We start from the raw sequence: 12,037 nt of genomic DNA, 5'->3' as shown, positions 1-12,037 counted from the left end.
GTTGATTGTTACATCATAATTGACATTTGGACGCGTTTACGTTTCCATTTAAAAGCTGATGGCATGCTGGATTTCCCTTATTTGCATTGCCGCGTATTACAGAAAAAAATACAATAATTAAATAAAATAAATCACTACCCTGTGTTATCCTTTAAGATTGACAGGCTTTGGATGTCGATCAGTTTTTAATCGTGGGATTATTTTTCTAAATGCTAAATATGGACCCGTTCTTTAGTCTCATAAAAGAAGACAGTAGTATCCCTGAGGATGTCTCTATACAATGATTGAATGAAAATGAGAGAGACAAACATGGAACAAAAAGATAATGCTGTACTCACCTCATGGCACACAACATGAAACGATACGATGAAGCTACAACGATGTCTTCTACAAGCAAACCAACAAAGCATATATAAAAAGACGAGGAGACAATGAAGCACTTAGTGGAGTGATGGCCTAGAGGTAACGCGGCCGCCTAGGAAGCGAGAGAATCTGAGCGTGCTGGTTTGAATCACGGCTCAGCCGCCGATATTTTCTCCCCCTCCACTAGACCTTGAGTGGTGGTCTGGACGTTAGTCATTCGGATGCGACGATAAACCGAGGTCCCGTATGCAGCATGCACTTAGCTCACGTAAAAGAACCCACGGCAACAAAAGGGTTGTTCCTGGCAAAATTCTGTAGAAAAACCCACTTCGATAGGAAAAACAAAGAAAAATTGCACGCAGGAAAAAATACACAAAAAATGGGTGGTGCTGTTGTGTAGCGACGCGCTCTCCCTGGGGAGAGCAGCCCGAATTTCACACAGAGAAATCTGTTGTGATAAAAAGAAATACAAATACAGATACAAATACAAACAAGTACCTGATGGAGCAAGTGTCTCTTACTGATGCCCGTGTGTTGCAGGCATCCGCTGTAAAGGAATTTCATTAACTCACTCAGTACGGCTAGTCCTCTCTTCTCCTCTACACAGACCCCTCGGATGTCCAGTGGGTGTCTGGATGACCCAATCTTTACCTTTCGTCGTCAGAATTGTGGTATTCTTTGTCAACATTCACACTCTTCAGTATAAGAGCCTTCCGCTTGCAATGTTTTGATGATGGTAATTGGGGTGAAACGCTGTTAACGTCGTCTCTTTCGCCGTTCGAATGGAGAGAGTTAATGTACAATGGCCACTGTGCATCGTATGACATGTGACCATTTGCCCCTTTCCTGAGAGGCTAGATATTCCATGTGAGTGAATCATACTGATATTTCCTGCTGATGAAGTATATCAACGCACAGAAAAACTGTGTCATTTGTTATCCGCCTGTCTCTGTGCCGATGGTTTATGTTAAATTCAGAATGCATATTCTTATTCATATTTCCCCTTCTTTTTTAAGAATCGAAGAAATCAGAGCTTAGTCTCGCTGTGGTTATGTAACGTATTGTTACAGCGCGATGTAACAAAGGTCAAAAAGTGTACAAGATGGAAAAGAAAATTGTTCAGGCTGTGAAAACAATAGATCGTATTGCCTCAGTACATACATAGCAGGTGTCGTTGTATGGAATGTCCTGTATCTTTGTGTGGAGGCGAGCGAGGTGAAGATGTGTGGCTATGACGACAACAGTTCTTGGCCTTGGTATGTATGTATACCCCGACCTGTGATACGCTGACAGGGCCAGAGTAATCGAGAAGAATACCTCCAGTATATGACCCAGGAATCGGATACGGGCACCTAATCCCACAGCCCCTGCTCTTTCCCCAGCCCTTCTCCGAGGTCCAGGTCACTGGAGGGGGTGAAAAACGAGGCATCCCTGGTGTCCTTAGTTTTCACTTTTGGCGAAGTGTTACTCTGCTGGGTCCATTTCATAATGCTACAGAGCCGTTGGGTCGGGTTGTGTCAGTCACAGCAGTTTGTGATGAGCTATCATTGCGTAAAGAATCTCCCAGTGCACACAAGCCCTCAATTCCTTGTCAAGTTTAACGAAAGTAAAAAAAAAAAAGTTTTAGCTCAGTGTTACAATGCAAGGCTGAAAGCCTTCTGAACAACATGGTATCACTGAACAACGTGGTGTCACCTTGTCTCATACCGCGTGATACAAATGCCGTTCCAGACAATCAGCACAATACTACATAGTTATATGGTGTGACTAGGAATTTATAGGGATGCTTTTGTGTCCTCTTTGAAGTGATGTATCGTATACGAACCAGTAAATTACTAAAAAGACGGAAGAAAAACACGGACTGATAATGATCGCACAGTATTGTTGCTCACTTTTGGGACGGGAACACGACTTTGAATCTGAGAATCTGGGATTCGGATACTAGTAACAGCGCCTGTAGTAAATTAAAAGTGTAGATGTTTTTTTTTTTTTATATTCAAGATCTCGTTATTCAGGATTTGTTTGCAATCCTCTTAATGCCTTCATCCCCCATCGTATTTACACACACGCAGGAGATCAAATAACCAATTAAAGATCCCGAAATTAATGTCAGTATTCGGTTGATAACAAAAAACACGAACATACCCAGTATATACATGCAACAAAACCGAGTATGTCTGCCTAAATGGCGAAGTAAAAGCGGCGATGCACATAACAGCCCACTCATAGTTTCCAGTGAACGTGTTAATTTAAGCCCATGAGCGCAGAAGAATAAGGGTAAGTTCTCTTGCTGTCTAGCACTGATCAGGAGTCTTGCAATAAAGGTAATCCCAACAGCATAAGTAATTGACGATAGAACGATAGAACATGTTTTGTTGTTGATGTTTTGTTTCTTTTATTGCGTATCTATCTGTCTGTCTGTCTCTGTCTCTGTCTCTCTCTCTCTCTCTCTCTCTCTCTCTCTCTCTCTCTCTCTCTCTATATATATATATATATATATATATATATATACATATATATGGAGAGAGAGAGCATAAAGCCTTGACTAGTAATGTGTTTACCAGTTATTGTTTTTTTTTTTCCATAAAACACGAAACGTTAACAGAAGATCTGGTTTCTAGGTTTTCTCCCTCACTTAACTAAAAAATGAAAACGAAACAAAAAACACAAGCAACACAAACAACAACAACAACAACAACAAAACACGACTGAATCAAGAGCAGTACTTGTTCCCCAGAGCTCAAAATCTTAACAATGGAACTTAGTGCGGATCATCTCACCGACAGCACACAACCCAATGCTAGTTGTTTTGTTGTTTTTTTCCATTGTGCGAGAAGTCGGATAGGTGTCTGGATTTCGCTTTCTCCCTAATAACCTTGCACCATGGGTGAGAATTAACCAATATATTAATTAGGAGTCCATTTGATAGCACCCCCTCCCCCCTCCCCATACACACAAATATCTCCACGTTGGTACAAGACCTTGACTGTGGGTATCATTCATACTGCCAGGTGGATGGCTTTTGACAGAAGACGTATTGGTTTCCTCACCTCGGGTATCAGTTTTTCATTTGTGGATGTGTGCGTTACAGTTTTTCACATCTTGCACAGGACACATCTGGCTGGGGGGTCGGTGGGAGAGGGGGTGGGGTCTGGCTTTCTGGTTTTCCTTTGGCGCTATACGCCTAAGATACGTGTACAGCTGATACCTGGATTGTACAAAATATCTATTACGTCTTTGTTCGTGTTTTTTGGGGAAAAAAAGAAAGAAAGAAAAAAAAAGCGCACAAATTACGCAGCAGTTTAGAAACACTCACCAAAAATATACATTACCTGGTTCTGACAGGGGGGCAAGCTGGGTATGGATTACACGTGTGTGTGCGTGTGTGTGTGTGTGTGTGTGTGTGTGTGTGTGTGTGTGTGTGTGTGTGTGTGTGTGTGTGTGAGTGCGTGCTTGCGTGCGTGCGCGCGCGTGTGTGTGTGTGTGTGTGTGTGTGTGTGAGAGAGAGAGAGAGAGAGAGTGTGTGTGTGAGTGCGTGCTTGCGTGCGTGCGTGCGTGTGTGTGTGTGTGTGTGTGTGTGTGTGTGTGTGTGTGTGTGTGTGTGTGATAGAGAGAGAGATGGGGAAAGAGAGAGATTGGGAGAGAGATGGAGAAAGAAGAAGAGAGAGAGAGAGAGATGCACAGAGAGAGAGAGTGCAAAATAGCATGATTTAACCCTGCCCTTATAAAAGAAAAAGAAATCATTCTAGAAAATACAAGTAAAAGGAGGACAAATATAAAAACATACACATCGCATGGCAAAAACAAAAGAACAACAACAAAAATGCGGACAACAAGACACAGAAAAAGCTTTAACTACGTATGAAAAAAAAAGATTATGTGTGTGCGCACACTTGTGAAACAAAGAGGGAAACACGAAACTAAAGCAAGCAGAAATGAAAGATAGTGAAGGAGGGAAAGAGAAACGGTGAAGCAGGGTCAGAGGTGTAGACATATAGACAGACAGACAGACAGCGAGTTAGAGAGAGAGAGAGAGGGGGGGGAGGGAGGGAGGGAGAGAGATCCAGGGATATTAAGATTTTTTTCTTCTTTTAGATAAAATAATTTCAATGATTCGTAAAATTGTATATATGTAATTAGATATTTATGAAACAGTCATTTCAAGACACAAAGACTGGAGTTTATATTAAGTGTAGACGAAGTAATTTTCAGTGAATATTCGCCAGAATATGTGAGACTTATCTATAAAGATCAGTTGTTGGTTGTAGCAACGTTATTTTATGTGTGTGATTGTGATTATTCACTGAAAAAATACTTATGAGTATGGGCGGAGCACAGCTTAATAAAAACGGTTTATCATATCTAAGTTTTCAGTTCACTGGCAATTTTATGCCAAGTTCTATGTAACCAGAAACGGATAGAGCTGACTTAATCAAGAATAACTAAGTTGAGAACACACCTGTAAATAGTTAAGAGTGGTTTTAGCATAGTATCACTCGCTGAATCCCAAATAGTCGAGACATTTTTATATAAGATTCAGTACATGCATAGAAAATTCATTTTGACTATTGATTTCTTCAATAAGCTTGCGATTTGTGTAAAGCGAGGAGGATCAAATGGAAGATATGATAACTTTTTTTCGTTTTCTGTGGATGCAGAATCATGTAGCTCAGTCCGAACCAATCAATCCATTGAATTGATACTTCCTGCAAAGGAAACGTCAATAAGTTTAAAATTGCTGACGTGTGAAATCGTAACGTGAGCAAATATTTATATAAATGGAAAATAATAGAAATCCCTAGACAGAACCTTGGGGAACACCACGTTCAAAAGGCAAGGGAGGAGATTCTTTTCCATTAATTGTAACTGTTTGTTTCCTGTTAGCTAAACACGACAAGAGGTCTCATGTATTATTTCATACGCCATGAATTCGAAGTGTTGTTGTTGCTGTTGTCGTTGTCACATCAAAGGCTTTTGCTAAGTCTACAAATAGAACTTCAGTAATGTTAATTTTGTCATTAATATTAGTCATCCACTTGTCAATAAAAGCTGTTAGTGCAATGTGGCATGAACTGTTGGGTCTGAAACCTGAGTGATTTCGATGAAAATGGTTCAAATTGTATCTCTAACCCATATATGCCTGATTTTCATTTTTGGGGTTTACATCGTTATTAATGATGGAAATAATATCAGAAGTGAAGACTGATCACCTATTTTTGAAATATTTGAGTATTTTTTTGTTTTTGAAGTGATTGAAGTTCTGTCCGCATATGGGGACGCTAGGCACGAGAGGGTAATAATAATAATAATAATAATAATGGTACTTATATAGCGCTAAATCTTGTGCATAAACAAATCAAAGCGCTTTCGCACCAGTCATTCTCACGCAAGCATAACTCTAAAACTGAAAAAAAAAAAAAAAAAAAAAAAAAAAAAAAAAAAAAAAAAAACCTAAAAAGACAAGGAAGAGGCAGGGAAGGGAGGCTATTTTGGGAAGAGGTGGGTTTTAAGGCCAGACTTGAAAGAGCTGAGTGTGGAGACTTGACGAAGCGAAAGAGGAAGTTCATTCCAATTGCAAGGTCCAGAGACAGAGAAAGAACGGTGGCCAACAGTCGAGAGTTTGAATCTGGGTATGTGTAAGTGGAGTGGATCCGAAGCTGATCGTAGTGAGCGAGATGGAGTGTAGAGGTGAAGACAGCCACAGAGATAGGAAGGGGCTGATTTGTGAATACATTTGTAGCATAGAGTGCTGATCTTGTACTTTATTCGGTGTGAGACAGGGAGCCAGTGGAGATGTTGCAAAAGAGGAGTGGTGTGCTCAGATCTTTTCTTTCTGAGGACGAGTCGGGCAGCAGAATTTTGTATGCGCTGAAGGGACTGAATGGATGAAGCAGGCAAACCAGACAATAGAGAGTTACAGTAGTCAAGGCGAGAGAGAATGAGAGAAACGACAAGTCTAGATGTTGCGTCAGTGGACAGATATTTCCGGATGGAACTGATGCGCCGCAGTTGACAGTAGCAGGATTGACATGTCTGATTGATAAATGTTTGCATGGACAGTGTGTTGTCAAGGACAACGCCGAGGTTCCTGACTGAAGTGGACAGAGGGATGGATGTACTGCCAAGTTTGATTGTATTAGTTGTAATGGAAGAGAGTTTTTGTTTAGTTCCTATGATCATTGCTTCAGTTTTGTCCGCGTTCAATTGTAACTTATTTAGAGTCATCCAATTTTGAATATCCAGGAAGCAGTTAGATGTTTCTTGCAAGAGCGACAACAGTTTTTCAGGTGTATCACTCTTCTGGAGTTGAGTGTCATCAGCATAAGAATGATGACTGACATTATGGCGGTTGATAATTTCAGCGAGAGGAGCAGTGTACAGTGTGAAGAGCACTGGGCCTAAAACAGATCCCTGTGGGACTCCATGTTCAATTTTAACGGGTTCAGACTGGAAATTATCAACAATGACAGACTGGAATCGATCAGTGAGATAAGATTTGAACCAGTTTAGAACAGTGCCGTTGATACCAAATGTAAAATGAAGACGGGAAAGAAGGATTGAATGGTCTATCGTGTCAAAGGCGGCTGACAAGTCGAGAAGAGTGAGAAGGTTTTTGTGTCACACAACCTACTGGATTTAGCACATAACATGTAGAACACAACGATTCAATGAACCATATTTTCAGCTTTAAATGATTGTGACATCTTAACAGCTCAGTTTCAGTTTCTCAAAGAGGGGTCACTGCGTTCAGACAAACCCATATACGCTACAACACCACTTGTCAGGCCTTGAGCGCATATGCATATATGCATTTGTGTATCTACCAGAGCGGACTTCGTCAGTATAATTTTCCCAGGGGAGAACGCGCACGTTCCTATGTTTTATTTTGCGTGGGTGGGTGTTTTTTGTTGTTGTTGTTGTTGTTTTTTGTTTTGTTTTTGTTTGTTTGTTTGTTTTTTGTTTTTGTTTTTTTTTGTTTTTTGTTTGTTTGTTTTTTTGTTTTTTGTTGTTGTTTTTTTTGGGGGGGGGGTCATTTTCTTTCTTTTTTTGGAGGGAGTGGACGGGGGTGCGGGGGGGAGGGTTTCTTTGTTTTTCTTTAGTGCGCCAAGTGCCTGCTGCACACGGAACCTCATCCAAATGACAAGACGCTCAGTTTGATTGTCCAGTCAAACTTTGAAGAAAGGGCGGTACAGGGACACCTTGTCAATGTCCATTGATACAAATTTATCAAATTTGTGACAATACAAATAGTAACGGGTTCATGAATGTCTGTTGTCAGTTTTTCTGTCTCTAGTTTCCAATTTCCGGTTTTGAATTTCAGGTTTACTTTTCAAGGTGATCATTTTTTTTGTGGAATCAATTAAACAAATACCACACTTGCGGATTTTCTGGCAAAATTTCTCTCACAGTCTGCACACTATGCTTGGTTCTGCACATACTCCATGAGCCGTCATTTAGTGGGACTCCTGGTGGAATTCTTTGGTCACGATTGACAACTGGACACAGGAGACACCACACACGAGAAGATGGCCTACCACGACTTCTTGTACATGATTGGCCACTCTGTGTTCTGGTTCCTGGCCTTCAAGGTGGTAATTAGAAATGGCTGGGGACATTATTGGGTTCCGTTGCTGTCTTGACCATCTTCTAGCTGTTTGGATGGGGTTCAATTCACCACACTATTGTCATTCCAGGAATTACAGTGAGATAAGTATTTGCATAGGTATGATAATAGCATATGCCTCGTTTTATCTTCGGTGTCTCGTTTGGTAGTGTCAGAGAGCAAGTTTTCATAAGATTTGATAAAATGGTCCTATAACAGGCGATTCGTTTTGTTGAGAGTCCACAGTCTTCTTCGTTTGGAGACTGTCCATGCTGACTCCTAGTAGTAGTTCTTCAGTCTGGATAAAGGCACCAGCGGAACCACCACCTTCAGCATCTCTTCTAATGTCTTTATCGGTCAGAGTCCACAGATGGCAGGTCAATAACAATGTAGGCCATTGAAAGAAGGCGTCGTCTTCCAGAATGCCAAGCATTTCGTTGACACTGAAATACATGAAAAATGCAGTCAAATGAATAACAGCATAAGTACATACAAACACACGTATATATATGTGCACACGTACTTACACACACACACACACACACACACACACACACACATATATATATATATATATATATATATATATATATATATATATATATATATATTTACTTACTTATTTACTTACATTATATAACAAGCAAACATGAATTTCAAAGAAAGATGATGAGTTGTGAAGCAATATTCTGATAAGTATTTTTTGTATAGACAATACAAATTACCAACTTCTTTTATTTGTCTTCAATAAAATTTTTACAGCCTTGACGATCCCCACCCCCATCCGACCACGAATCTCCCCAAAACCCTCTTGCTTCTTGCTTTCACAAACCTTAGACTCTTCATAAATACCCACAATAAGTACCCTAAATGCAAAACATGTTCACAGGAAACAACTATGGATTTTGAACACAAACGTCAGTATGAAATAATAATAAATAGTATGACTAATGCGAAAACACACACACACACACACACACACACACACACACACACACACACACAGGGGTACACAGAGAAAGAGAAGACAAGACAGAAACAGATATATGGAGACAGAGACAAAGAGAGAAACACACACACACACACACACACACACACACACACACACACACACACACACACACACACACACACACACACACACACACACACACACACACACACACACACACACACACACACACACACACACACACACACACACACACACAGGGAGAAAGTACACCAACATGTCCCTTCATCACACATTCCAGCACAGGCTCAAATAACAGCTACAGTTGCGGCCGTGTGAAACTGCCGTGACCAGTGTTTGGCAGTGAAGAAAGAATCGTGTGACACAAGAGACCCGGAGCGGTGTGGTATGTCCGATCATGCCCTCTCCAGTGGGAAGATGACACTGCCGGGTGGCCAGCTGTAGAAACCTGACACGGAGCACTGTCACTGACATTTAAAAAAATACACACAAAAAAAGAGCCAACAAACAAAACAACAACAACAACAAAAACAAAACAAATAAGAGAGGCAAGGCCTTCAAGACTCACTTGTGATACACTTACAAAAAAAAAAAATCCATGCTTTTTATGTATTGAGTATACTTTCAAGATGTAATATTTAAGATGAGAAAGATCAGTTTAAAGCAAATTAAGTCCCCTAGCATTAATTACAGAGTAATTTCCCTTTTTTACTATCTGCACCAAAACGTTTGGAAAATAAATAAAACTTCCATGCTTAGCAAAAGAAGTTCCTGTTTGAACAAAAAATGATAATAATGACTGCTCTTGTTGTTGGGTCAGAATATCAGATCAAAGTGCCAAGCTTAGAGAATACAAAAAATATAAATATAACAGTAAATGCAGTTTGCATATAATTAGGCTTCATTTTTTATTTTTTGTGCCCATCCCAGAGGTGCAATATTGTTTTAAACAAGATAGCTGGAAAGAACCTAATTTCTCCTATTTTTATGCCTAATTTGGTGTCAACTGACAAAGTATTTGCAGAGAAAATGTCAATGTTAAAGTTTACCACGGACACACACACACACACACACACACACACACACACACAGACAACCGAACACCGGGTTAAAACATAGACTCACTTTGTTTACACAAGTGTCAAAAATGCTATATTTCAGAACACCCAACGACAGCTGTGAATGTAATGTCATCTTCCTCATCTGGTAATGCCCCTGTAAAATCCTTTGTGGTTTTAATGCTTTCTTCCACATGGAACTCACCCCCGTTTCCTGTCCGTCATGCTGTTTCTTACTCTTCTTTCAAAACCTCTTTGAAAACTCATTTATTTCCACCCATTCAAATAAGTAAAATAACTCCTTGTCTTCACTTTTATGTTTTAATCAAGCTGATTTTACTTCTACTTTTTTTCTTTCTTTTTTTTTTTTTTTAACTATTTTAAACGTACACATGTTAATATACCTTGAACTGCCAAGGTGTGCTTGAGCGCGGCGTGCGTGTCTGTGTGTGTGTCAACATCTTGTGTGGAGTGGGTGTGGGTTTGTGTGATGCAGTTGGAGTGGGAGGATTTGTGCGTGCGGGTGTATTCGCGTATTTTTAGTATGCATACTTTATTTTATTTTTCATTGTAACCGCCCAGGGCTTTTGTTTCATATAGTTGGGCGTATCAAATGTCCTATTATTATTATCATCATCACAAGTAACATTTAGAAAACGGGGAGAGGATTTTTGGCTTTGCTTGATCACGTGGAACGGTGACCTAGAAGTGAGAGCACCCGTCAAGCAAGCGAGTGTCCCAGTTTCAAGCCATACGTGGACTGGGTATTTTACCCTCCCCCCCCATACCCCCCTAGCCCCCCCCTCCCCCTACTCCCTTCACTAGACCTTGACACTGAATGAGATGATAAACCAAGGTCCCGTGTGCAGCGTGCACGAATCGCACGTAAAAGAACCACCGGCCACAACAGAATTTGTTGTTGACAACATTTTGTGGAAAACCAGCCTCTTGATAGTAAGACGAACATACTTGGGGGTCGGGGGTGGGGGGTCGGGGTCGGGAAGGTTATGAAAATGGCAAAAATGAAAGACATGAACATAAAAAATAACGATTTTCTCAGTCTGTCCAGTGTTTCATAGTTAATTCAGCTGACAAATTGTCAGATCTGCAAATACATTTAACAAATTTACAGAACCCCCACCTCTTTTACATACAATCATCTCAAAATGTGACAACGTTTCTATGTGACGTGCTTATGATGCTGTAAACTATCGCAACACAACCCCTTTATTTCCAGACATGAAGCTGCAAGAACAAGATATTGGGGGTGTGGTATATTAGGCCTAACACTCGGCTTATATCACAGATTGACATAAGTTTACATTTGGGCCAACAGCAAAATGAAAGCTGTATTATCAATGGTTTCTCCAGTCAATGGGAAACCATTTACAGCTTAGTCTTTTGTGAAGGACTATGACTCTCAAACTAGGAGGCAAAATTGCACTGGCTCTTAGTGCTGCAGCCTTGTGGGCTAGTTGGCCTTTGGGAACCACCCCAACGCCGACTGTCCTAAAACCCTCTTGGCCGAGAGAGTGGGGATGTACTTGGGCAAGACACTCTCCACTATAATCAAATTCTAACCCAAATAGTCGGAACAGCAGTTGCCTCCTCTGCTGTTCTGATGGTCATAGTCGGACACGACTGACTATCATATATATATACGTGAGGGGAGAAGGGTCGGGGATAGGGAGGGGGGGGTTGGTGGAGAGGAGTGTCGCACTTTACTAAGCCACCGGATTACTATCAATGTGATGACTGCCCACTAGATGTCATCCCGGTGACTGTTTTGCAGTCGCCAACAGCTTGTTTGTCTAATTCCGAATATATTGTTTCCCCTTTATTGTGTTTTTGTTCATCACACAGACACACAGACACACACACACACACACACACACACACACACACACACACACACACACACACGTGCACATACCTACCTACCTACCTACCTACCTACATACATACATACATACATATGAATAATACATGTAAAAAACGCACACGTGAGCACACACGCACACAAGCACACACACGTGTAGG

Source organism: Babylonia areolata, chromosome 7 (genome assembly GCF_041734735.1).
Source record: "Babylonia areolata isolate BAREFJ2019XMU chromosome 7, ASM4173473v1, whole genome shotgun sequence".
NCBI lineage: Eukaryota > Metazoa > Mollusca > Gastropoda > Neogastropoda > Buccinidae > Babylonia > Babylonia areolata.
This window is presented reverse-complemented; position numbering follows the sequence as displayed.